The sequence below is a fragment of the Polistes dominula genome, unplaced genomic scaffold (assembly GCF_049000335.1).
Source record: "Polistes dominula isolate Pdom_NZ unplaced genomic scaffold, Pdom_raw_medaka contig_27, whole genome shotgun sequence".
Classification (NCBI taxonomy): Eukaryota; Metazoa; Arthropoda; class Insecta; order Hymenoptera; family Vespidae; genus Polistes; species Polistes dominula.
The window spans coordinates 2,786,364-2,811,893 of NW_028300906.1; the positions used below are offsets into that span (position 1 = coordinate 2,786,364).

At 30.6% G+C, this 25,530-nt stretch overlaps 2 protein-coding genes and 1 long non-coding RNA gene across 4 annotated transcripts in view; 1 reads left to right on the forward strand and 2 right to left on the reverse strand.

Moving 5' to 3' along the window:
- Positions 1-25,530, forward strand: part of LOC107072668 (putative peptidyl-tRNA hydrolase PTRHD1) — a 155,267-nt gene that overhangs the window by 85,685 nt on the left and 44,052 nt on the right. The window lies entirely within an intron of this gene.
- The window catches only part of LOC107072667 (uncharacterized), a 151,558-nt gene that overhangs the window by 84,135 nt on the left and 41,893 nt on the right, over positions 1-25,530 (reverse strand).
- Positions 4,939-25,530, reverse strand: LOC149033400 (uncharacterized). The gene is made up of 3 exons (XR_016178906.1): positions 20,689-25,530; positions 14,831-15,311; positions 4,939-5,095 (listed from the first exon to the last, which is right to left on the reverse strand). It is a non-coding gene; the product is annotated as an uncharacterized LOC149033400 (long non-coding RNA).

A 25,530-nucleotide genomic window follows, 5' to 3' on the forward strand; every position in this document is an offset into this window, starting at 1 on the left:
TTTGTAAATTTTAGAATTTATCAATTTACTTTATAGAAAAGAAAAAATGTGATTTAGTTATTAGAAACATAAATTGTACGCTTGGAACTAACAAGCAAACAAATTGTAAATCTAATCTGAAAAAAAAAACTAAATAAATATCGTAATTAGAAAAAAAAAAAGAAACACATCCCTTCTATTTAATCATCGCTTTCAAATTTCAATTAAATTATAATAGAATAATAATATAATATATAATATATAGAAAATAATATATAAATATATAAAATATATGTAAATATACAAATTAATTATTATATAAAATATATGTAAATATATAAATTAATTAATATATAAATACATATATATATATATAATAATATTATATATAATATTATTATATTCTATAATATTATTACATAATATTATTAATAATATCTAATATTATATATATATATATATATCTAATATTATTATATCTATAAATATCTATAAATATCTAATATTATTATATAATATAATAATATTATATATAATATAGAATATATATAATATAATAATATTATATATAATATAGAATATATATAATATAATAATATTATATATAATATAGAATATATATAATATAATAATATTATATGATATATATAATATATATAGAATAATATATATATAATATATAATATAAAATAAAATATATAAAATATAGAATATATAGAATATAAAATTATAATCGAAAAATTATTATATAAAATATAGTAAAATAAAATTATATATAATAGAATAAAATTGTAATAGAAAATATAATGAAAAAAAATTATATAACATAATGGAAAATAAATTTCAACATTTTCTAAAACAAATACAAACAATCTAACTTAATAAATATATATTAAAAAAAATTAATTATAATTTTTATATTGTATATAATTATATTATATTTATTTAATTTTTTATATTTTTATAAATAAAATTATAATAGAAAATATAACAGAGAAGAAAACTATATAACATAATAGAAAATTAATTCGAACATTTTCTAAAACAAGTACAAACAATCTAACTTAATAAATATATATTTAAAAAAATTAAATAAATCAATATACAAATATATTAATTTAATTAATTTTTTATATTTCTATATATTTTATAATTTTCTAATTTTTTTTCTTCCAGAAAATTATTTTTCAATTTTGTTTGTATAAATATTACATTTCATTTCATCTCATTCAAATTTTCCACCCCCCAATCATTTAGATGAAACATCGCTCATATTCTCATTCTTTCTTACTTTTTATTTTACCTATTATAATAAAAATGTTTACTATAGGTCACGTTTAATCTTGCGTGCATGTATGCGTGCATGCGTGCATGCGTGTGCGTGTGTAGGTTCAACTTAAGATCTATTCTATCCAGTGTGCAGCAACAGCAGAGCAAAGTCTCTCTACATACCATTATTCACCTTTTACCTGGTGTCTATTCGTTTTCTTTTCTAGACTTCTTTAACCCTCCAGGGCTCTTAGCTGTCTCGTTCGCTACGAAATACGTTCTTCCCTTATCTTCTCGAAACACCATACGCTTTATGGTTGTGTTCCGAGTTATATATATGTATATATATATATATATATATATATATACCCTTCGAGTAATTCTCTTTTCATTATTACAATCATATTCTATGTCTCTACGTTTACTTTATTTCCCCCCTTTATTCTCAACAATTTTCATTTCTTTTTTTTTTTTTTATATAATATACTTAAATAAACTATCAAATGTTTTCATATAATTTGATTGAAGTTTTTCTAAGTCTTAAACAAGTTCCCATTTAATTATCATCATCATCATAACGAGAAATGTAATCATTTTTCAAGTAAAATAATGAAAATGAAATCTTAATCATTTTCCTTTCCTTTTGTTAAAGAATCCTTTTTGTTTATACTTAATATTCATATATATATATAAGTCTTCTTATTCTTATTCTTCTTACAATCTCTCTTTTAAAAACTTTCTCTGAAATCCTTTTTAAGTTTCTTCAGGTCGCGTTCTAAGATCTAACTATCCCTTAGGAGAACCTCGCAAGCTTTCAAAGCACCAATGTTACCCCCCGATCCTACTACCCTTCATCACCCTCCGACCTATCTTTTTCTTTTTTTCTTTTTCATCCCTCAGCATCCATCTATTCTCTCTCACATTCTTACTCTGATTCTGTTCAACAGAATCTGGCGAGGGTTGGGTATTGGGGGTAGGGTGAAGGGGTGGGTGAGTGTACGTTCATTTCTAGACATAATTCTCAATCTCGCCACACTTCAGCTACCTATTAACGAAAGGAAGGGATGGAAAGGGATGGAAGAGGGAATGAGTGACGGAGGGAAGGAGGAAGGAAGGAAATACCAGGATATACTCTCGTAGGTGAGTTCCTCCAGAGAAATTAGTCCGCAGTTGTCGAGGGAAGTCTTCCGTGACTATATCGCGCGAAATTGGTTTACCCTTGCGCGACGAAGGCATCGATGCCTTAATTAAGAACCTTCCTACGACGCTACAAATTATCGCTAAGAGACTCATACTATAGGAGAGAGAAAGAGATAAAGAGAGAGAGACAAAAAGGTGGATAAGAACAAAAATGATACTAAAATTATTTTCAATCTATGCTATTTAAAAGAACATTCAAAAATATTGATAGATAAAAGAGAAAGGTTTGATATATTTATATTTATATATATATTATGAATAAAGTATAATATTATATTTTAAATATATATATATATATATTATGAATAAAGTATAATATTATATTTTAAATATATTTATATTATATTATTTAGATATTTATTATTTTTTTAAAATTATATAGATTTTTTTTTACAATATTATATAGTATAGTATTATAATATTATAAAATAATATTATAACATAATATAAATTATAATATAAATAATATTATAATGTAAAATAATTTTTAATATTATATAATTTTAAAATAGAAATAATATATATATATATATATTTTATAATATTTTTTTAATTTTATTATATTTTTTATAATATTACATATTATAATATATTAGAACATTATGTATTATATATTATATTATAATATAATATAATACATTATATATTATATTATAATATACTATAATATGTTATATATTATATGTATCATATATTACAATATTATAATATTATAAAACAATATTTTTTATTATATAATTATATTATATAATATGTATATATTAATTTTTGTTTATTATACAATATATATAATACTAATTATTTATTGTTATATTAATAATACATTTATATATAATTATATTTTATAAATTATATATCTATAATATAATATTATTAAAAAATAATATTATACTATAATATAAATTTATATATATATATATATATATATATATATATATATATATATTTTTTATAATATTATAAAATTATAAAATAAAAATATAAAAATATATTTTAGAGCAGCGATCAAACTGGGTGAGTTTTGGGGGGTCTCGGTAAAATTTAAAGTGAATCTTTACGGTGTATAATTTATTTCGAGAACCGGATGAAAATAAAAAAAAAAAAAGTAAAAAAAACAGAGAACAGTTAACCCGGTTGAGTTCCTGGCACTTCCGAGAGTCGGAAAAAAGAACGTTTTACGCATGTTACGCTTCCTCCCTCTCTATTTACCCCCTTCCTGCCTCTTTCTCTCTCTCTCTCTCTCTCTCTCTCTCTCTCTCTCTCAATTTCTGCCCTTTCCCCATTGAAAGACCCAAGCACGTCCGTTCTTTTTAATAAGCCGACGCTTTTGATGTGCTCACGCTCGCTTAGGCCCCTTGCCTTCTCGCACATGTGGAAAGGGAAGGAAAGGGAGTAGAGGGAGGAGGATGGGGCTAAACTCACCTCTCCTCTTTTCTGTTTTTCGATCATTCTCTCTATCTCTCTCTCTCTTTCTCTCTCAATTTCTCTCTTTTTATCCAACTAATACGACGAAAGCTAGTAGAAAAAAAAAATTTGGTAAAATCAAGAACTTCTTTGATAGCAAATGCACACCTCAGCAAAATTCTCATCTCATATCATCATCTCTCTTTCTCTGTCTTTTTCTTTCTTTTTTTTTTTTTTTTTTTGTATTCTCAGCAATTTTTTTCTTTTCTTCTCAATAATTCGATAGAAAAAGAAAAAGAGAAAGAACAAAAGGAAGAAAAGAGACAAATAGATCAATGTTTTTGAAAGTATAAATAAAAACGAATGATTATTAACCCTTTGAGTGGTAAATACTTTTACCTAAAATGTTTTATACGAATGGAATAATTTATTATTAACCAAATTTTTTAATAATAAATAATTCATACCAATAGTTTCTTTTATTTAAAAAAAAAAGGAAAGAAAAAAAAACATTTTTTGAATAAGTAAACTTTTCTTTCTGCAAAAATGCAAATTGAAATACGACTTTTTCTTTCTGTGTTTTTCTTCATAAAATAAATAATATTTATTTCATTTGCGAGATACGGTGTGGAGGAATATTTATATAGTATTAGTTGGCAATTATTAATTAATTATTAATTAATTATTATCTATATAATAATTATATATACATATATATTATCTTAAAAAGATATATATATATATATATATATTTTTATAAATTACTAATATAAAAATATATTAATGTAAAATAATTTTATTAAAATTATATTAACATTTAATTATATTAAATAAAATTATACTAAAATTATATTAAAATTGTATTAATATAAAATATATTAATTATTATCTTTATTTTAATTTATTTTAAAATTATATAATATTATAAATTACTTTATATTATCATATTATTTATATTATAATTTATATTATAAATTATTTTATATATTATATTATATATAATATTATAAAAAGTAATATTTTAATATATATATATATATATATATATATATATATATCTTTTGAACGATACAAAGAAGTAAAGCATTTTGCCATAGTAAATTATTCGTTGACGAATCGACGAGTCACATTTAATTCTCACCTTCTCTCTTCTCTTCACGTCTCTTTATTCCTCTCATCTCATCTCATCTCTTCTCTCCTCTTCTATTCTCTTCTATTTTATCAGAGAACCAACCGACGAAAGCTAAATAGAGAGAAAGCAGGAACGGGGTGAATTCCCGAGCCTTTTACGTTTCCCGTACGGAACGTAGAACAATCGTTCATGTGACACAATGGTTGTGTTGTGTTGTGTTGTGTTGAATGCATACGTACGTACGTACGCATGCATACAATCGCATATGTATTATAGAAAAGAGGGGGGAAGAGGAGAGGAATCCGCGATGAAAACTATTTCGTATGTAGGTATTCAAAAGAGTCAAGATAAAGCAAACAATGCAACAGCAAAACAGTATCCGGTGCATCTAGATGCACCCGCAAAAGGGACGTCGACGTCGAACCAACAGCCTCTTCTTCTTCTTTCTCTCTCTCTCTCTCTCTCTCTCTTTTTAACTATAACGATCGATAGATAGATAGATAGATAGATAGATACAAAGATAGATAGATAGATGAAGTTTAATCTCGTCGTTCGGAAATGAAAACTTCTTCTAACGTCGTTCGATTAAAATCTATGCATCAAATCCCTCTTTCCCTTGCCTTCCCTTCCCTTTCCTACCCTTCCCTTTCCTTTCCTTTCCTTTCCTTTACTTTCTTTTCTTTTCCTACCAATCTGTAGTTTTTTTTTTTTTTTTTTCATATACTTCAAACACACGTTGATCACTTTTACGCCATCAAAGTTAAGAACACGTGAAAAATCGTCGACGTTTTATCTAACATCAGATTTAATTAAATCTAATTTTAAAAAAAATATAAAAAAAAACTGATTAAACTTTTTTCCTCACCCCCATGATATTTAACAAGTTAATTGGATGACTTTTGAATTTTTACAGTAAAATCCTTTTGAAAAATATCTCGACTTTAGGAGGGGTCAGCAGCTTTTAGTCGGTTCGATAAATTCTTTGACCAATACCTTGAACCTTTCTTTCTTTCTTTCTTTCTTTCCTCAGGAAATGATGTTTTATATACTACTTTATTTAAAAAAAAAAGAGAAAGAAATTCCCCTTTCTCTTCTGGAAAGTGCAAAGAATCGCAAAAGGTGGTTGGTAACGCGTGTTCAAAAGTTTACGATCGTTGGGTGCTTCCCAACGGGCGGCACCCACCAAGGAGTCGGAACTGAGAGAAAGGATAGAGAAGTCGAACGTGTTCTTCCAATAAAACCATTCAGTATTTTTTGTGTATATATATATACACTTATATATATATATATATATGTGTGTAAGTATGAGTTAGCTAGCTAGCTAGCGAAACGTGTGACCTAAAGGTGGACGAATGAACGTAGGTGTCTTAAAAATGATGACGACCCATTGGGTTGGCTAGCAAATTTCTTAGACACGGTGTGCTGCGGCAGCACCTAATAAAAGATGATATATATATATATATATATATAGAATATCCTTCCATTGGTTTTTTTGTTTGTTTTTCCCCCTGGGCAGATGGAAGGAAACATCGGGAAAATTCCGATCAAATAATAATCGTCATTCGTTCAAATTTAACGTTAAAATAATACAAAGTATTTTTTGTTTCTATCTTCTTTTTTATTTACTTGACCACCCCACCGCCTTTCTGCGACGATAGAACCCGTCATTTTTTTGATCTTTTTTTATCCCATTATTTATAACAATTTCTTTTCTTTTTTCTTCTTTCTTCTAAATTAACCAAATATTATTATTATCATTCATATATCATGAACCTTTTGAGTGCTTGAATACTTTTAACTAAAATCTTTTCTATAACAACGGAATTTAACTTTATTATTAAATATTATTTATTATTAGAATTTGGTTAATAATAAATTATATTTAATAATAATGTTAAATTAATTAAATTAACCCTTAACGTTTTTCCATAGCGTTAAGGTTAGCTAAATTGTTTTTAGCATGATTATACTTACAATGCTAAAGTATCAGTTTTGACAATTGTTATGTGTAGTTAAAACGTGTTCATGCATTATTTAAAAAAGCACAGAAAAATACAACAAAAAAAACGTTGTAAAATTCGATAAGTAAATATTTGAAAAAAAAAAGAAAAATACTACTAATAATTAATTACAAACAGTGATACAAAAATGTGTGGAACGCTAAGGATTACAGTTTTCTCTTTCTGAATATAATTTAAATAATTAATATAAACATCATATTAATTTACATTAATATTAACAAACACGTATATGCTTTGATAGATTACTCAGATAATTTTTACCAAACGCATATATGCGTTCATAGCACTCTAAAGGTTCAAGGAATTTGTTTTTTGTTTTTTTTTTATATATATAAATTTTGATGAAACAACTAACGTGACTTATCTTTACGTATATTATTATCGAATAAAATAATGTTTCATATAATATAATAATAATAATAATAATAATAATGATAATGATAATAATAATTGTACGAAATGACAAGTGAGTTATACGATGAAAATATCTCAAATGAAACCAACGTGCATCAGAATGGTGTTATCACCGTTTGATATACATCATTAAAAAGTATCTATCTCGTATTGAAATATTGCGCGTATCCCGTAACAAAAAAAAAACAAAATGGCTTTTAAAGGGTATAACGATAGCAAATGACACTAGAAATAACATTTTTCCAAATTCCCTCTTTCTCTTATTAACTACGAGCACTCGTAGTAGATAACGATAAATAAATACAAAAATACGTGTACGTTATATTATCGTATGTGTGACTTGTTTAGTTTTCGAATAATCGTAAGTGAGAGAGAAAGACAAAGAGAGAGAGAGCGAGAGAGAGACAGAGAGAGAGAGAAATTTAGTAGTATAGGTTGTCAAATGAAGTTCGGTTTCTAGTTCGTTAGAAATAACATAGTTACTTTGAACATTTCATTGATTCTATCTTTGATCTTTTAGATCCTATTAACCTTTACAATTTTCAAACGAAATTGATCTACTGGTAGTAGTAGTAGATAGTAGTAGATAGTTCGATACATCTGTAACGTTTGGTCCAGTTGGACGTATCGATTAGTATAACACGTGTATTGAAATTTCAACAGTAAACCCAAGCAATTTTCCGAACTCGACCAATCCGACGGATTGTTGGATACCCCCCTATCGTGAACTTGTTTTATTCCTTTGAAAAGTACTCAAAGCATACCAATAACCTCCGATGATCAATCACGAAAGACGTTGGTTTCGTAAACTTTAATTCCTATGGTATGCTATGGTATGGTATAGTATGTATTATATAAAGTCTCAAAGTTCACACACACACACACACATATATATATATATACATAAAACTCTTTTGTATAGAAACGAAGGATAAGGATGAATTTCGAGTTGGTAATAATCTTACTTCAGAAATCTACGTGGTGTACTTGTCTTGATTTTGATTAAAGTTACGCGACTGAATTCAAATTCCATAAAAAAATGTTCAATGTGCTAATTTGGAAAAAAATCATGTGAGATAAAATAAATTTCATTAAGATAAGTTGAGTGAATAGTTTCGCAATTATTAGTGGACAAACATATTGTGACACTGAATTTTTATATATAGAATTTTATTAATTAATTAATTAATTAATATATAAAATTACATAATATAGAATTAAATTATTTATTAAAATTTAATTAATTAATTAATTATTTTTGTTCCATCGGTTTTACGTTCTTCCGTTTCACGATTTTCAAATCACCCTGATTCTAAAAAAGTTTTTACTTCAAAAAAAAAAAAACAAAGACAGAAGAATAATAGATACGACACCTTTACTACAAACTTTATGATATATGCATCGAGATAGTAAGGGAAGGATTAGCAAAGGGAGAGACAGGACGAGCGCACACGTTGTTACCTTCACCTAACTGTACGATCATTCACCGGCACTTTCCATGGACAGGTTGGATTATCTTGATTCTACGTTACGAGAACGACTTTCCTACCTTTTTCTATCTTTCCTTCCTTTATTTCTTTATTTATCAAACGTTTGAATTCTCTTTCTCTTTCTCTTTCCCTTTCTTTCTTTCTTTATTTCTCTTTTCCGATTTCGTTTCAGGATGCCAACCTTATATACATTGAAATCCAGCAAAGTCATTTAACGTCGAACGTCTCGGTTTTAAAGTCGCGAAACGTCTCTTGAAACTGGGCAATAAATTGTCGAGATAAGAAAGTATATACCTACTCACACACATACACGCACACATATATATATATATATAGAGAGAGAGAGAGAAAGAGAGAGGGAAAGAGACATGCATTGCTATAGAGTTCAAGAAGTATCTTTTAAGCTCTTAAATATATTTCCTAACGTTTAATCCCTTTTTAGTACTTAAGATTACTTTCTTCGACCAATGATCCTATTTCTCTTTCCAATTTCTTTTTCTTTAATTGTTTTTTTTCCTTTTATTTGCATTATACATTCGATGATAATTCACCTGAGTGAAATTAACCTTTTAAATTGGTAACATTTAATCGTACAACTACAATTTTAAACCTTTTTTTATTGTAAAATAAAAAAAATTGCGATTATTTTTCTGTTTTTGGACGAATTCAAAATTCCTTTTTGTTGGTTGAACGAAATACTTTTATCCAAAATCAAAGTTAAACGTCATGCGTTTTATCGAACAACCTTTAACTTTTATTTATTTAGTAGAAAGAAGAAAAAATATTATTAAGGGTTTGTAAAATCGTGGAAAAGAAGGAAAACAGGGGGAGTGAATGAGGGTAGGAAAGGTAGGAAAGAAGAAGGGTAGGATAGGGTATAGGAGGGTATGGTAGGGTTTATAACTAACTTGTTAGTCATCTCGCGTGCGAGTCTTTTCCTATGTACATACGCTTTTCATTTAACGAAGTAAAATTGCCCCGAGGCCTGCCGTTTCTCCATACGCTTCCGAATTAAACCATGAAACACACGACGACGACGACGACAACGACGGACGATCTACCCCTCTTTTATATACACGTTTAAAAACACACACACGTATATGTATATGTATATGTATATATAAATTCATTCCTGGGTATCTCGGAACACGGTTAATTAGGTAAATAAATTTTCCTCGGCGTTTCTCTCGTCTTAACTCAGTAGTTTCATGGCTCAAATTGTCGATATATATATATATATATACCGGGTGAGTATAATTAATTATCAAGCATTGACTCTATACGACATGAAAGAGGGACAATTCGGTAAAATTGGAGAGGAAATCTAAAACCATCGAGTATACTATTTTACTTCCTATTTCCTAGCAAACCCAAATGGTACTGGTGATGGTGGTTGTGGTGATGGTACTGGCATGTACTGGAATGAGTTTCATCCCTTCCTTTTACTCTAAACTGCACCCTTTTTTCCTTCTCTTCTCAACTCCTTTCTCTTCATCTCATCCTCATCTCATCTCATCTCATACATAAAGGATAACGTACGTTTAATTAAATTCTCAAATGGACGTTGTCGAAAGGTTTACTCTGCAATTTAACCCCGAATGCTTTCAACTTTTCTAACTTTTCCATTTGTTTCATAATATTCTACGCTTTTGAAAAATGTATCCTTTCATGGTTGCACCAAGAACCGACGACGACGACGACAAAGTCGTAACCTTAAACGGATACTAAAAAGTTTCTACTCGGGTGCCAGTTTTCTTTGCACAACTCGTACAAAAAGTAATATCCTAGTTCGTAGAAATAGGGAAAGAAGAAGGGAGGAAGGGGAAGGAACCAAAGGTATATATGCTTAACGATAAGAATATTTCAAAATGTGCATTTTGTAAAACGATCCTAACATTGCTACCTCGAACCTATTTAACCCAAAAAAGTTCGGCTTTAATTAAATCAAAATCTAAGATGGAGAACAACAAAATAATAAGGTAGTAATAATAATAGCAATAAAAGAAAAACACACCGATTTGAAAAACTGAACAAACTCTCGTTTGGCACGTTTTAAAAAAAAACTAAGAAACACGCGCGATTTGAAAGCCCTTCAAAGGGCGTTTTCAGTTCCGAACGTGAGAAGAAGGAGAAGAAGGAGAAGGGGAGGTTAGTCACACCCTGTATAAAAAAGAACGAAACTCGTGTCTCTCCCTATTTGTACATTCGAAGGGAAAGTGGTGGTGGTTGTTGCGTGGTTTTAACCCTGGTTCAAAAGATAGGTGCGTCCGGTGTTTTTTATTCGTAAGTTCTATCGTGGGAGGTACTCGTGAATAATCGTAACTATTCGTACTTCGTCCTCGTGTGTTTAAGGAAAGGAATAAAAAAAGTAAGATGTGGGTCTTGTTAATATGTTGAACCATTTGCCCATAGTTTTCCAAACCACTTTTCGTGGTTGCTTTTCAAGTACTAGGACTCTCAGGTACACAGCAATATGATGTTTTGGTAAATAGCCAACTGTACGTTCGGGAATTGTAGCTCATATTCTCTTGAATAATATACCTTAGGTATATCTACCTAACAGTACCTTCGTATGGGATTGAAATAGAAAAGGATAGAACCTATAGATAGATGGATAATAATACGAACAGGATAGATGTGTATGTGTGTGTCTGTGTTGTGTAGTAGGAGACTAGTATTAAAGCGAACCGATTAGAGGTATTTTCAATGAAAGGTGTCTTTAGAATATCATCGTAATTCTACGCTAATTCCTTGATTCTTACAGAACAATAACAAAGATAAAGAGAGAGAGAGAGAGACACACATGCATACTCAAAATACCCTTTGATATCCTAAACCGATTGAACGGATTAATTCGGTAACGTCAAATCAATTTTAGGTTTAATTAATCATCGATTTAATGAATTTAATACTAATAAAAAATTTCACGAAGAACCATGATTGTCCTATTATATAATACTTTTCAATTGAAAATGGATATTATACTTCGAAATGAATATCGTAGAAAGTATATCTTCTTACGTTTTGAGAATAATATCGAAAGATATTTCTCTTCATAGAATGATGACGATATAGTATTGGCAATGTGTTGGGTAATGGAAATAGTAATACTTACTCGTTATATCCAAGGTTTTCGCTTTCATTCTGATTTGAGAAATCCTAAGGGGCAATAAGTTCTCGATTACCTTCTTCTACTATACGGCTTTCGAATCGAATCGAAGCCCAGAAGGAAATCCGAGAAAATACTCGCGAAGAAATTAATACCGTCTTCGACTTCGACTTCGACTTCTTCTTCTTCTTCTTATTTTTATTCTTCTTCAATTAACTTATCAAGAACGAGTAACTTTTCTTCCATTCACAATTATTTTCCAATTGTATTTCTTAATTTATATCGTGTTTTTTTTTTTGATTCATTATTATTAATATTATTGTGTCTATCGGAAAGTTCTGTCCATTTGGACAAACACCGGGTTCAATTTTTCGTCTGTAGGGATAAAACATTTTTTGAAAATGAACACTATGATAAGAAAATTATAATTAATGATAATTGATGAATATTAATGAATTAAAGAAATATGACAATTTATTACTAAAAATGGACAAAACTTTCCGGTAGACTTAATATTTTTTATCTTGAAATATCATTTCTTTTTGATTTTCTAATTGTAAGTTTCTTAAACGTTCGAAAAATGAACGAGAGTGACCATTTGCACAAGGTTTTGCTCATTACCAACGTCCCATGCCTGCTGTCCTTGTAAACTTGTTGAGAGAGGGAGAGAGAAAAGATGCAAAAGAGGAGCATTACGGTGACAGCGACCTTAAGGTCGCCATACCAAGAAACATTAAACGTAAAGAAGTACCAACGTCGGCGTCTAACGTGGTTGGTTTCAACTTCGTTCAACTTCGTTCAAGTTTTCTCTAACACCGGTGAGCAACGACACGACGGCACGGTTAGTTTCAAAAAGAACCCTTACGATTGTAACAGCATTTATATTTCAACATAATGGGGAAAAAGAAAGGTTGGTGTTGCGCTTGAGTTTTAACTTTGGTTTTTTTTTTCCCCTCTTAGAATCGTCACAACCACCATCATCATCGTCACCAAGTTGTGTTGTTCGTTCAGAAACCGTACGATAATTTTGTTGTTGTTTTTTTTTTTTATGTAATACTAGAAAAGCCGATATAAAAAAAAAAGGTTATAGAATTATTTAGAATAGGATTAGCTAACTCGTACTCTTTTTTTATTTTGTTTTCTTTTTTTAGAAATAACGCGAGTATATATATATTAGATCTACCGGAAAGTTCTGTTCATTCTGACAAACACCGGTTCAATTTTTAGGGGTAAGACATTTTTTTAAAATGCAATATACAAATTGTCATCACACTATGATAAGAAATTATAAATAATGATAATTAATAAATATTATATAGCTAATTGAAGAGATATGAAAATTTATTACTTTTGTTTTATTCTAAAAACGGACAGAGGACTTTCCGGTAGACCTAATATATGTATATATATATATAACTTTATTTTAATTTTATTATATTAATGTAATATAATATAATATATAGTATAATATATATAATAATAATATATATAATAATAATAATAATAATAATAATAATAATAATAATAATAAATATAATATAATAAAATAAATTTATATTCTATTATTATACTATATTATATTATATTATATTATATTATATATTATTATTATTATTATTATTATTATTATTATTATATATATTATACTATATATTATATTATATTACATTAATATAATAAAATTAAAATAAAGTTATATATATATATATAAATTGAAAAAACAACATAGTAGATGAAGCACGATATTGGGAATCCGTTCTTTGACCACAATTCGAAGATTATCCGCATAGAAGATCGAGCGTAAGTAATTTTCGTACAATGGAGGAGAGGTTGAGTTGCTTGAGTTGCGAGCTTTCGGTAAATGGAGTGGGTAATTCATTAACACGGTTTGCATGCCTGAAATTCTACTTGCTCGTAGACGATCATTATTCCTTACATTTCCGTGGTAACGACGTCAACCACCAACAGTACCTTCTATAGCTGAGATTTCAAACTTGTCTCTTTTTCTTCTTCTTCTTCTTCTTCTTCTTCTTCCTCTTCTTCTTCTTCTTCTACTACTTTTACTTCTTTTTCTTTCAATTTCAAGCTTAAGTTCGAGTCGCCTTTCTACAAGCTAGGAAAATGCTACGAGCTTGGAAATGGAAAAGCAGAAGGAGTAAGAGAAAAATAAGAGAGAGTGAGAGAGAGAGAGAAAGAGGGTCCTTGGAAATTCTACGTGGATGCACCGAAAATACCACAAGTGGATTAACGGATAGGTAAGAGCGTCACTGAGAAAAATCCCTTGCGCAAATTCTCCAAGGTTTTCCATCCACTTTTTCTACCTTTTTATCGTCCGTACATTTATTTTCTTTTATATCTATTTTTCTTTTTTTTTTTATTTATTTCTTTTCTCTTTTTTTTTTTTTTTTATCTTTCTCTCCGCAAACTCGTCGTTCGGTACGTCTTTTTCGAAGCTACACGAGTATATATATATATATATATATTTTTGTTCAAGAGGGATAAAATTTATCGTCACCAGGTATCACGGATTACTCGAGTACTTTATCGTGAAACGTAATTGCCCAGTTGGGCTGTACCTTTCCGTACCTATGGAATTCCACAATTATGCGAAGAAATATTTTCCTTCCTAACCAAACTCAATTGCTACGTAAGGTATCCCATCTTTCCTTCACGTATCTTACGGGAGTGAGTGAGAGGAGTGTCGGTCGAGGTTATAGATAATATCTTTGTCAAAAGGGTTACAAGGGGAGTCAAAGAAAATAAAAAATAAAAAAATATTAGGTAGGTATATCCAAAAGATATATAATATTACCATTTATAATGGATGACGTTCTCGAAAGTGCTTGACAATAGAGTCAATGAACTTCATCGAGGGAGTCGGAGTCGGCTTCGAAGCTGGCATTCAATTTCATTGAATTCACAAGCCCCGTCAAGGTACGATCAATCATTTCCTTTCGAATCGAGCCTCTCTCGCGATCCCTTCCTGCCAATGTAATAGTAGTAGTGGTAGTAGTACTTGTAGTAGTACTAGTGTACTATACCTGTTTCTCTTCCTCTTCCTCTTTTTCCTCCTCTTTCCTCCTCAAACACGTGCATTCTTCTATTCTCGACGTTATCGCAGTTCTTTTTTCTATTCGCGTAGCACGCGTTACATACAGATGTTAAACGCAGATGGTACCGACACTTAACGTTCATCGGGGTGTTACTATCGGTCCCACGGTTATATATATATATAACAATTTATGTAGAAATTTATATAATGATAATGATCATTTTGTGTGTGTGTACAATATCTAACAAAATTTTTCATAGATACACATATATATATATAATACATAATATTAATATATAAAAATATATAATATATATAATATATAATATTTATTAATATATAATTATATATTTTTATTATATTAATTATTATTATAATAATTATATTAATTATATTAATATAAATAATATTTTATATAATAATAATTATATCTATATATAAAATATATATAATATATTAATATTATTAATATTATTATCCAACATTATTATATATATATATATTATCTTATAATATTCATCTCTAATTGCATCCTGATAAATTAGTTTATTAATCGGTTATTTATGCATCGAAAAATAGTCTCAGTAGAAAAAGTTAATTTTCGAGTATTGCTATTAAAGTTAAACAAATCGAATATGAATTATAATATAACGAAATATTATATCATGTGTGTGTTTTTTTTTTTTTTTTATAAAACATCATTCGATTTATAATTAATAATAATAATTATTATTATAATTATAAATTATTATGGTATACGGAGTTTAATTGCAATACGCGTCAAACGATTTCAAACTTTTAAACGGTTATGTACATGTGTATAAATATGTGTTTATTATTGAAGGTACTACTATTACTTGCTTGTCAAAGGGAAACGCACATACGGAAGGGAAATGATCGGTTTTCGTGGTTTTTTTCTTTTTTCCTTTTTTTTCTTTTTTTCAACGTTTAAACATTGAACAAAACGATCGGCCAATAGCATTGGCATCTCTAATTGTTCTTTCCGCGTCGTTTTCCAATTTTGTAAACGTTTCGAAACATCGTCCATCGTATTTTAATTTCCCTTTTTTTCTCTCTCTCTCTCTCTCTCTATCATTAAAAAAAAAAGAAAAAAAAATGTAACGATCGTTTATTTATTTATAAATTCACGTGTACGTTTTTCGCGTATCACCAGACCAGACCAGACCAGACCAGACGAGACCAACAGAACAAACCAGAACCAACTGAAACCACAGTCATTCGGTATGCACGAACTATAAACTGATTGTTTCCTACGTCAAATCAAAAAACTCTTCTTCAATTACGAACATTTTTATTTGTTCGATATATGTAAAAAGAGAGGAGCAAATTGTGTTAAAAATAATATACAGGTAACCCTCCTATAACACAGTAAATAGGTTCCTAGAAAATGCCAAGTTGTTCGAGACCCAGTGGTTTTCAGGCCATGGAGATGAAAAGAAATACTTTTCGCAACATTGTATCTTTAAAACAACAAGCCTCGCCACAGATGTAAAAGTACAGTGTTGTACAAGGTCTTTTTTTAAAAATATAAACCGTATTATAGGATACCGCCGCATTGTATGAGGGTTCTCGCAATTTCTAAATCATGATGTTATAGCAAAACCGCGTTATAAGATACCATGTTGTAGGAGGGTTACTTGTATTTAAATAAATAAATTAATCTGTGTGAATGTGTGTGTGTGTTTTTTTTTCTTGAAGTGACCACCCAAAAGGAAAAAAAATCAATCGTTAAAACGGGCTCGTTGGAAACGGAATAATCGATTCCTCAAACGCCTACGCAACATCGTACATCGATAATACTTGGACGCCTTCGGAGATGCGTTGCGAAGGTTAAACAAAAAATACAAAAAATAAAAAGAAAAAAAGAAACAGATGAGAGAGAGAGAGAGAGAGAGAGAGAGAGAGTCTTCTTCTCAGTTCGTTGACTTCCGCTTAGCTCTTTCCAATTCTTTCTTTTTTTTTTTTTTAATGTTGCTTGAAGCAGTGTTTACAGGCCTCGAAAGAATCACCGTTCTTGGTACCTCTTTTCTACCAGCCAATCTTTGGAAGTTGCTTTGTCCGAAAAGAAATACTTCGAGAGAAAGATGGAAGTGCGCGTGGGAGAAGTAGAAGGGAAAGAAGGAACGGAAGGGAAGGGAAAGGAAGGGACACTCACTTGGACATATACCTAAAGAATAGTTTTTGTTTTGTGCAACTCCATTAAAAGAAGAAGAATAAACAAATAGAAGAATCATCATCATCATCATTATCATCATCATCATCATCATCATCATTGAGTAAATGGACCGAAGAAAAAGAAAGAAACAAAAAACATGTAACAAATAATCCAAATGTACTAAAAGTAAACAGAATAATAAACAAAACAAAAAAGAAGAAGAAATGAGTTTCTATCGAGGGAGATATTCACTCGCTAGAAAAATAGGATTGTTGTTTCTTTTTGTTTGTGTTCTTTTTCTTATAAGGGGGTTGATTTTAAAAGTCTGATAAATGAGGAACAAATGGTTATCCCTAAAAGGTAAGACTACCAACCGAAGCAAACTTGTTTTACGACTTGTCGTTCTACACACTTCTACCATATAAGAGGGCTAATTTTGTTCTGTCCTTTTTCTCCTCATACAAACTAATACTATCAAAGATCAGGACACGTGTGTATCTCTTTCTCTCTCTCTCTCTCTCTTTCTCTCTTTCTCTTACTCTTTCAACACAACCAATCAATATAATATATTACTTTTATTCGAGACACTAGCAAAATACGTTTAATTGCAATCCATTGTGTCTCCTATATCTACGAACTAGTTTCTCTCATTCCTCCAAGCTAAGTAGATTTATATATATATGTATATATATGTACACTAGTGCAGTGCAGTCGAGATAATGATCTCCGATCGAAGTGAAAATACCCGGAGCATAAGTTCGCTCTATATATACCTATCCGAATACGATAGGTCAAACGAGAAACACTTAATTGGGATTTATTACACCCCTTTATCTATAACTCTATTCCTCTTCCCTTTCTTTAACTTTCAAACCCTCAATTATTCTTTCTTTCTTCTTTGTTTTTTTTTTTTTTCTAAATAACATTTTTCAATCAAACAAATGCACTACTATGTTGAAACTTTTCAATACATTTATAACATTTTTGTGTTACCTAATTTATTTTTTCACAATGTTCACAATTTTATCTCGACGTTCGTATTTTTTTTTATATTAAACAAAAATTAAATGACAATTAATGCAAGATTAAAAAAAAAAAAAAGGAAAAATTATTAATAAAATAATTATAAAATATAAGTAATAAGAAAAATAATTATCAAATTAATTCGAAGGATATTTCAAATAATAGGTAAATGTGATAGAGTGGTTAAACTTTTGACGATTAGTGTATAAATTTACACTTACATATTAACACACACACACACACACACACACACATACATCCACCCACCCATTTCGATCGAGCACAGCTTCCGGTAATTTATCTTGATCTCTTTGACTCCGGAGGACAATCATGTTGAAATAGCAGAACATAAAAGCAAAAGAGAAGGAAGGAAAGGGTATTCAAGATCAGACCTTAGGCTATTCCTATTATTATTATTATTATTATTAATAGTCAATAAGCTATTTCAGTTAACTATCTCTTTAGTTATCTCTAAGTCTTCTCAAGCAAACATCTGGATATTATTACAATTCTATTAACGAGGAGGAGGAGGAGGACAATGAAGGGTTTGCTAAACAAACGTACAATTGTTTTACTACGATTATAATTTTCTGTTAATTAATTCATCGATTCTAACCTAAGATATAAACAGATAGATAGATAGATAGATAGATAAACAAATACTATGATACATTAATTAATTTCTCAAAATGTATTCCTCGATAAACAAAGGAACCTTTCGTAGTAACACCTCTCACAGGTGCACAACTTTCCGTGCGTGAGAAAATCGAGTGAATACTTCAAGACCAAAGACCAAGACCAAAACCAAGATTCAGACCAAGAGACCAAGAAGACGACGACGACGACGACGACGACGACGACCAAGGACTCGTAGGAAACCGACATCTGAGTTTCGTGGTACTTTCTGCTCGAGGAATTTCACAAACGAAACCAATTTCCCGTTGAGCCTCGCTCTTTGCTTTCCGTTTTCCCCCTCATTCCTTCCCTTCCTCTTTCTCTCTTGGACACGCAAACACACATACACACGCATGTACACACATGAATGGACTTTATTCGTAAGGGTTTGAAGCCCCTAGACGTTACACTGAAGCTCAATACCATTTGAAATTCTCCTTCCGTTTTCTGATGCGCCAAGTAAGTGGTAGTTCCTGGCAATTGGTTTTACCACCACTACCACCACCCCTGCAAACGTCATCGAATTTCTATCTAAAAAAGAATTTGTGTGTGTGAGAGAGAGAGAGAGAGAGATAGTGTGTGTAATACATGTTTTGAGCGTTTCAAACGAAGCAACGTGGTTAAAAATCAACGTTGATAGGATTCGACTATCCAAGAGGAACGGTAGGTACGACGAAAAAGGATTATCGGATGTGAGCCAGTTGATAGAAAGGATAGTGTCGAGTATTCCCGTCGTTCACTAACTCGGATTTTTCACACCGAAAAACGAGAGAGAGAGAGAGAGAAAAGATTCTCCCATTGTTGTTCGATTTCCAAGCTTCCTCTCTCTTTTTTTTATTTTATTTTTTTCTTATCGATTCTCGTTGAATGAACTGAGACGCGATATGCGATTTCTTTTTTTTTTTCGAGATTAAGCAGATTTTCTTTTCCCCCCTTTTTTTTTGGTTTCTTTTTCTTTGGATTTCTTCCTTATCCCATACAACCCCCAGCAGCCAATTATTAATTCTCTCTTTTTAAAAACAAAAAGATTTGTGATCTCAAGTATATTTTCGTCGCTTTAGTTTAATTCGATGGAATACTATTTTAAGTCAAATCTTCTGAAGTAACACACGATACATAGAAGAGAAAGAGAGAAAGAGAAACGGGTATTTGAAATTCAAACATCACCTTTTGAGAAAGAAATTTATCAAAATTGCACTAACATCTTAACAGTCACACACAGATATCTTTTAAGATTGTATTTCCTTTCTATTTTGTATTGCATAAAATATTATAAATAGAATGATACAAAAATTATATTGCATAATAATATAATATATATAATTATCTAATATATAATTAATATACATGTATTATATTATAATTAATATGTTATAATATAATTATATATAGATTATATATATTATATATTATTATATATTATATATATATAACTAATTATATAAATAGTATATTGCATAATAAATAATAATAATAATAATAATAATAATAATAATAATAATAATAATAATAATAATAATAATAATAATAATAATAATAATATTCCCTATCAATGAAAAACAATATACAAAGAATAAAGGGTTAAAATAAGTGTATAATAGAACGAAGTATAAGTGAGTAAGTAAAGGAGGAAGGAAAGAAGGGAGAAAAATAAGTGGAAGGGAATTTAGGAAATTGAAAAATAAGGGTTGGAAATAAGGGGGTTATACTCCCTTTCGTTCAATCGTTTTGTGTTCTACAATACCTTTCTTATATTTCAATTGAAAGAGATACAACACGCGAGCTTTGGTAAGGTTAAAAAGGGTTTCGTAGAAGTAATAGCAAACTGTTAGACTCACAAGCCGTTGCAAAGAACACTACGACTACTATGACGACAAGGTGTAGAAGAAGGAAGAAGGAACGGGGGGTAGGGCAAGAAAGGGGAGAAAGTACAGAGGTCGACGCGAATCGATATATCGACACGGGCCATTTTTTCTCTCATCTATAAATAGCCTAACTGCGGACACTAGGTTCCTCTAGATTACGTAGAGAGATGTATATAAATATGATATAGTTACCCTTTAGCTAAAAGAACGGGGGACTTTAGGAGAATAAGGGAAGGGGTAAGGGGGTGGGGGTGAGGTGGGGGTGATGGTTGCAGGGATATACACCTGGCCTCGAATAGATTAGAACGTTGATTTACGATCGCGAATACGACTTCCCACGCGTCCGTTCTCCAACGAATCTCCGCTATTTATACACGATGGTAAAAGAGACACGCGCATGCTTGTATATATATTTGTGTGTGTGTGTGTGTGTGTGTGTGTGTGTGTGTGTATAACCGCGAGCGCATCTAGAGTTCTCGAGTAAGCTTATAGGGACTATAAAGTTTCGCGTAAAAATTCTTCCAACTCTCCTTTCGAATGGGGGAAGGGAGGTGGGGGGGTTGGTTGCTTGTGAACGCGAGTATGAAAGAGAGAGAGAGAGAGAGAGAAAGAGAAAGAAAACATCTCCTCCTATCTTACCTCGCTCGAGATCCTTAATTTGTCTTTACGGACGTCGTATTTAATTCTACACGTCGAGGTAACGTCGAAGAACTAGTGGCTTGCACCTACCGGTGTGATTTACGAGGATCGGACCAATAAATATACCCGTACTGGTCATCTTTTATTTTTATTTTTATTTTTTTTTTAGTTTATTTAGTTTATCGTATTTCTTTTTCTTTCTTCTTTCTTGTGTTTTTATTTTCTTCAGGGAGGATGGGGTGGTGGTTTTGCAGCAAAAGATAATTAGACGACTACTTTTTTTGTTAATTATCTTGAAGAATAAAACAAATCCCAAAAGAGGGATAATACGATTTATCGGACAATCGGTTATAGTAACTTATAACAAATGAACGTTTCCGGTTGCACCTGTTTGTCTGAACTGATGGTTGTTGTGTATTGTGTGTGTGATGCGACGAGGAGTCTGGTGCACCGTGTTGCGGTGCGGTGGGGTGCGGTTGCCAGATCCGAAACCCATTTCACGAATAATGTCGGTATTACCCGTAGCCTGATAGAACCGATAGCCTATCCTCCTCTATAATAGGTATCGTGAGTAATCCCATGTCTCACGAGAGGCATCTACCGTGACCCTCGAAAATTGAGGTTGCCCATTGGACCGTATTCTGAGGCGAATAAGGCCGAGTAGTACGAGTAGCCGAGACGATGCATTGTCCTTAGATTTAAACAGATCCGGGACGATCTGCTTAAGATAATAGCGCTCGTGTGCCCAAATTCTATCATTCGAGAGGGTTCTTTCAATAAGTAAGACTTAATAAAAAAAAAAAAAAAAAGAGAAAGAACAAAAAAAAAAAATAGAAAAGGAACGCGTTATTTTTTTTTCCCCTAATTTTTAACTCAAAATCGTACAATTAAATTCTTCCAATCGTTGTTAACCATCGCATTTGTCTTTTTTTCTCTCTCTTATCGGAACGACAATTTTTTCGAAAGATTACTTTAACTCTTTGATTGCTGAATACTTTTAATTATTGGGTTGGCAACTAAGTGATTGTAGATTTTAAATAAGAATGACAATTTCAAATTTTTGCTTAATAATATAAGTTTATTCAATTATTATATGTACTGTCAATAAGTGTCATAATACCACGTCCATAAAATTTCTGATCTTTGCTATCAAAAAATTGAATTAGGTGTAAAACAAAATCCGCAATGACTTAGATGTTAACCCAATAAAATATTTTGTAGCAACGGAATAATTTATTAATAATAAATTATATTTAACAATTCAAGTTTTTCTTTCTGAAAATATAATTTAATTAATTAATATAAACATTACATTATTTTACATTAATATTAACAAACACGTATATGCTTCGAACACTAAGGTTATTAATTTTTACCAAACGCATATATGCGTTAGGTAAAATAGGATACTATAAGGATTAAATAAATCAAAGAAATTTAACCAAAAACGAATTGCAATATAAATAAATACTTTATTTTAAAGACACGATAGAGAGAAAACTACTACTGTTCAAAGGATTCTCAACAATTAATCGTTGACTACATTAATAATAATCAAATAAATCTCATTAAAAATTAACGAGAACATTTCCGTATCTAATTAACATAAATAACAGATAAAGATAGAGAAAAAAGACAGGTGGAAAAGCAAGCAGACAACCATTAGGAGTAATAGAAAAATATAATGGTGACGTTAGAAAAAGATAATAAAAAGAAAAAAAAGAAACTATAAGAACAAGAGTCACGAAGAGGATTGGACTTGAAAGTGCCTTTCAAAATCACTGATTCGAATTAGGATAGACGGTCCATTATGGATGACCATAGTTGGCAATCAAGCAAGTAATTTTGTATTCAATATCATGTAAATGACACGACTACGATGAGAATCAGAGAGGCGGGCGGACGCAAGAAGAAAGAGGACTGGAACAGGAGGAAAAGGAGGAGGAGGAGGAGGAGTAGAAGGAGGAGGAGGAGGAAATGAGTACGAAGAAGACGACTACACAGTAACCAAGCATTCGTTCGATCTGTCGCGACGGGCAACGAGTCACGACAACATTGTACGGCTATTCTCCCGACATATACGTACGACGGTCTTCGACCTGTACCACCCCAACCTTCCAACGGGTTGTATACAGAGAAAGAGAAAGAGAAAGAGAAAGAAAAAGAAAAAGAGAAACAAAATGAAATAGAAAGAAAGATTGTAGAACACAGGCCACCGAATCCTGTAGACTTTAACGTTATGGTCGTGAACGATGATGACGATGACGATGAAGAGAAAGAGAAAGAGAAAGAGAAAGAGAATGAAATAGAAAGAAAGATTGTAGAACACAGGCCACCGTATCCCGTAGACTTTAACGTTATGGTCGTGAACGATGATGACGATGACGATGAAGAGAAAGAGAATGAAATAGAAAGAAAGATTGTAGAACACAAGCCACCGTATCCCGTAAACTTTAACATTATCGTCGTGAACGATGATGACGATGATGATGAGCAGAAAAAAAGGAAGAGAAGGGAAGGAAAGGGGATGATAGGTGGGCTGATATTTCCTTCGGTGGTCGTAAAGATGTAAAAGGAAAGGTTCCGTGCAACTTATTTGTGCCAAAGGTGCAAGTCAGGCAACCGAAGAAGCATTCGAACGAACGACCAACACGAGGAATCGCGAATACATGTACAACGAGACACTCAACTTTTCTTCTTCTTTCTACTTCGTTTTGCTTCATCTTCTTCTTCTTCTTCTTCTTCTTCTTCTTCTTCTTCTTCTTCTTCTTCCTCTTCTTGGCAGCAAATTCCGTTGGCAGTATCTTTTCTTCTTCTCGTCTCAGTCAGTCGTCTTTTCCTCGAGCATACTCGAGATCACTCGTATCACATCTTGGATTTACAGTGCGGAACGACTGATGAGAAATATTCATCTCTTTTTCTCTCTCTCTCTCTCTCTCTCTCTTTCTCTTTCTTTTTCTTTTTCTTTTTCTTAGCAGATCGAACCAGTGTAAATCTCACATCTTTCTTTCTATTGCTTTCTATTTTTCTGTCGAAGATCTTTTAGGATACTCTTATTCTTATTCTTATTCTACTACTACTACTATTACTACTACTACTACTACTACTACGAATTGAAAGAAGTAGGGTGGCTGATAAGGATAAGAAGAAGGTGCACATCCAAGCGTTTATTTTTTTGCTAAAGCCTGCAAAATCTTTGTGTACAGTCAATTTTGTACACCAATGGTTCGATATTAAATTTAAATTCTCACGAAAGGATCTTTTTTCTTATGTCTTATCATTCATTCATCCAAAAAATAAAAAAAAAAATGATTCTCTCAATCATTCATTGATTATTCATATTTTTTATATCAATAATAATAAAACGATTAATTTTTTCATTTGTACAACAACCGTTTGTTAAATTTCATTGATCCAAATTACAACTTGATTTTGATACTTCTAACTGTAATAAAAAACTTACTGTAATGTTCATTTTTTTTTAATATTCTTTTACATTCTTAGCAATAAATAAAGATTTATACAAAACTAGTGGTTTTATTGGTTCAGTTATGCTCCTTACTGTATTTACAATAATTGTTATGTAATCGTCATTTAATAAATCAATTTAACAAATTCATAAATCGTTCATTCATAAATCATTGAATATATATTTTGTCTGGGGTAAAAAAAAAAGAAAAAAGACAACATTTTTCTATTTGTCCATAGGAATAATTTTTGCAATTTGATACACCCTTTGGAAAGAAAGAGAAAGAAAGAGAGAGAGAGAGAGAGAGAGAGATCGATTACCTTGCAAACAATTTTCTTTAGCATTGCATTCTATCTAAGGTTAAATATAACGCGATCGATAAAGGCTTATAAGCCCTTATCGAGTAGTATCGATAGGTAAACGACGATAAATGTCGACCACCAACCAACCAACCAACCAACCAACCAGCCAACCAACCAACCAACCAACCAACGAGGATAGACATCGTCCTCGAGGCAAACTTGAATATTAAATTTGCTTGTATAAGACACACGTATTCGATAATTCATCGTCTAGATGCCTAAATAAATTATTGACGAAGAAAAAAAGATGA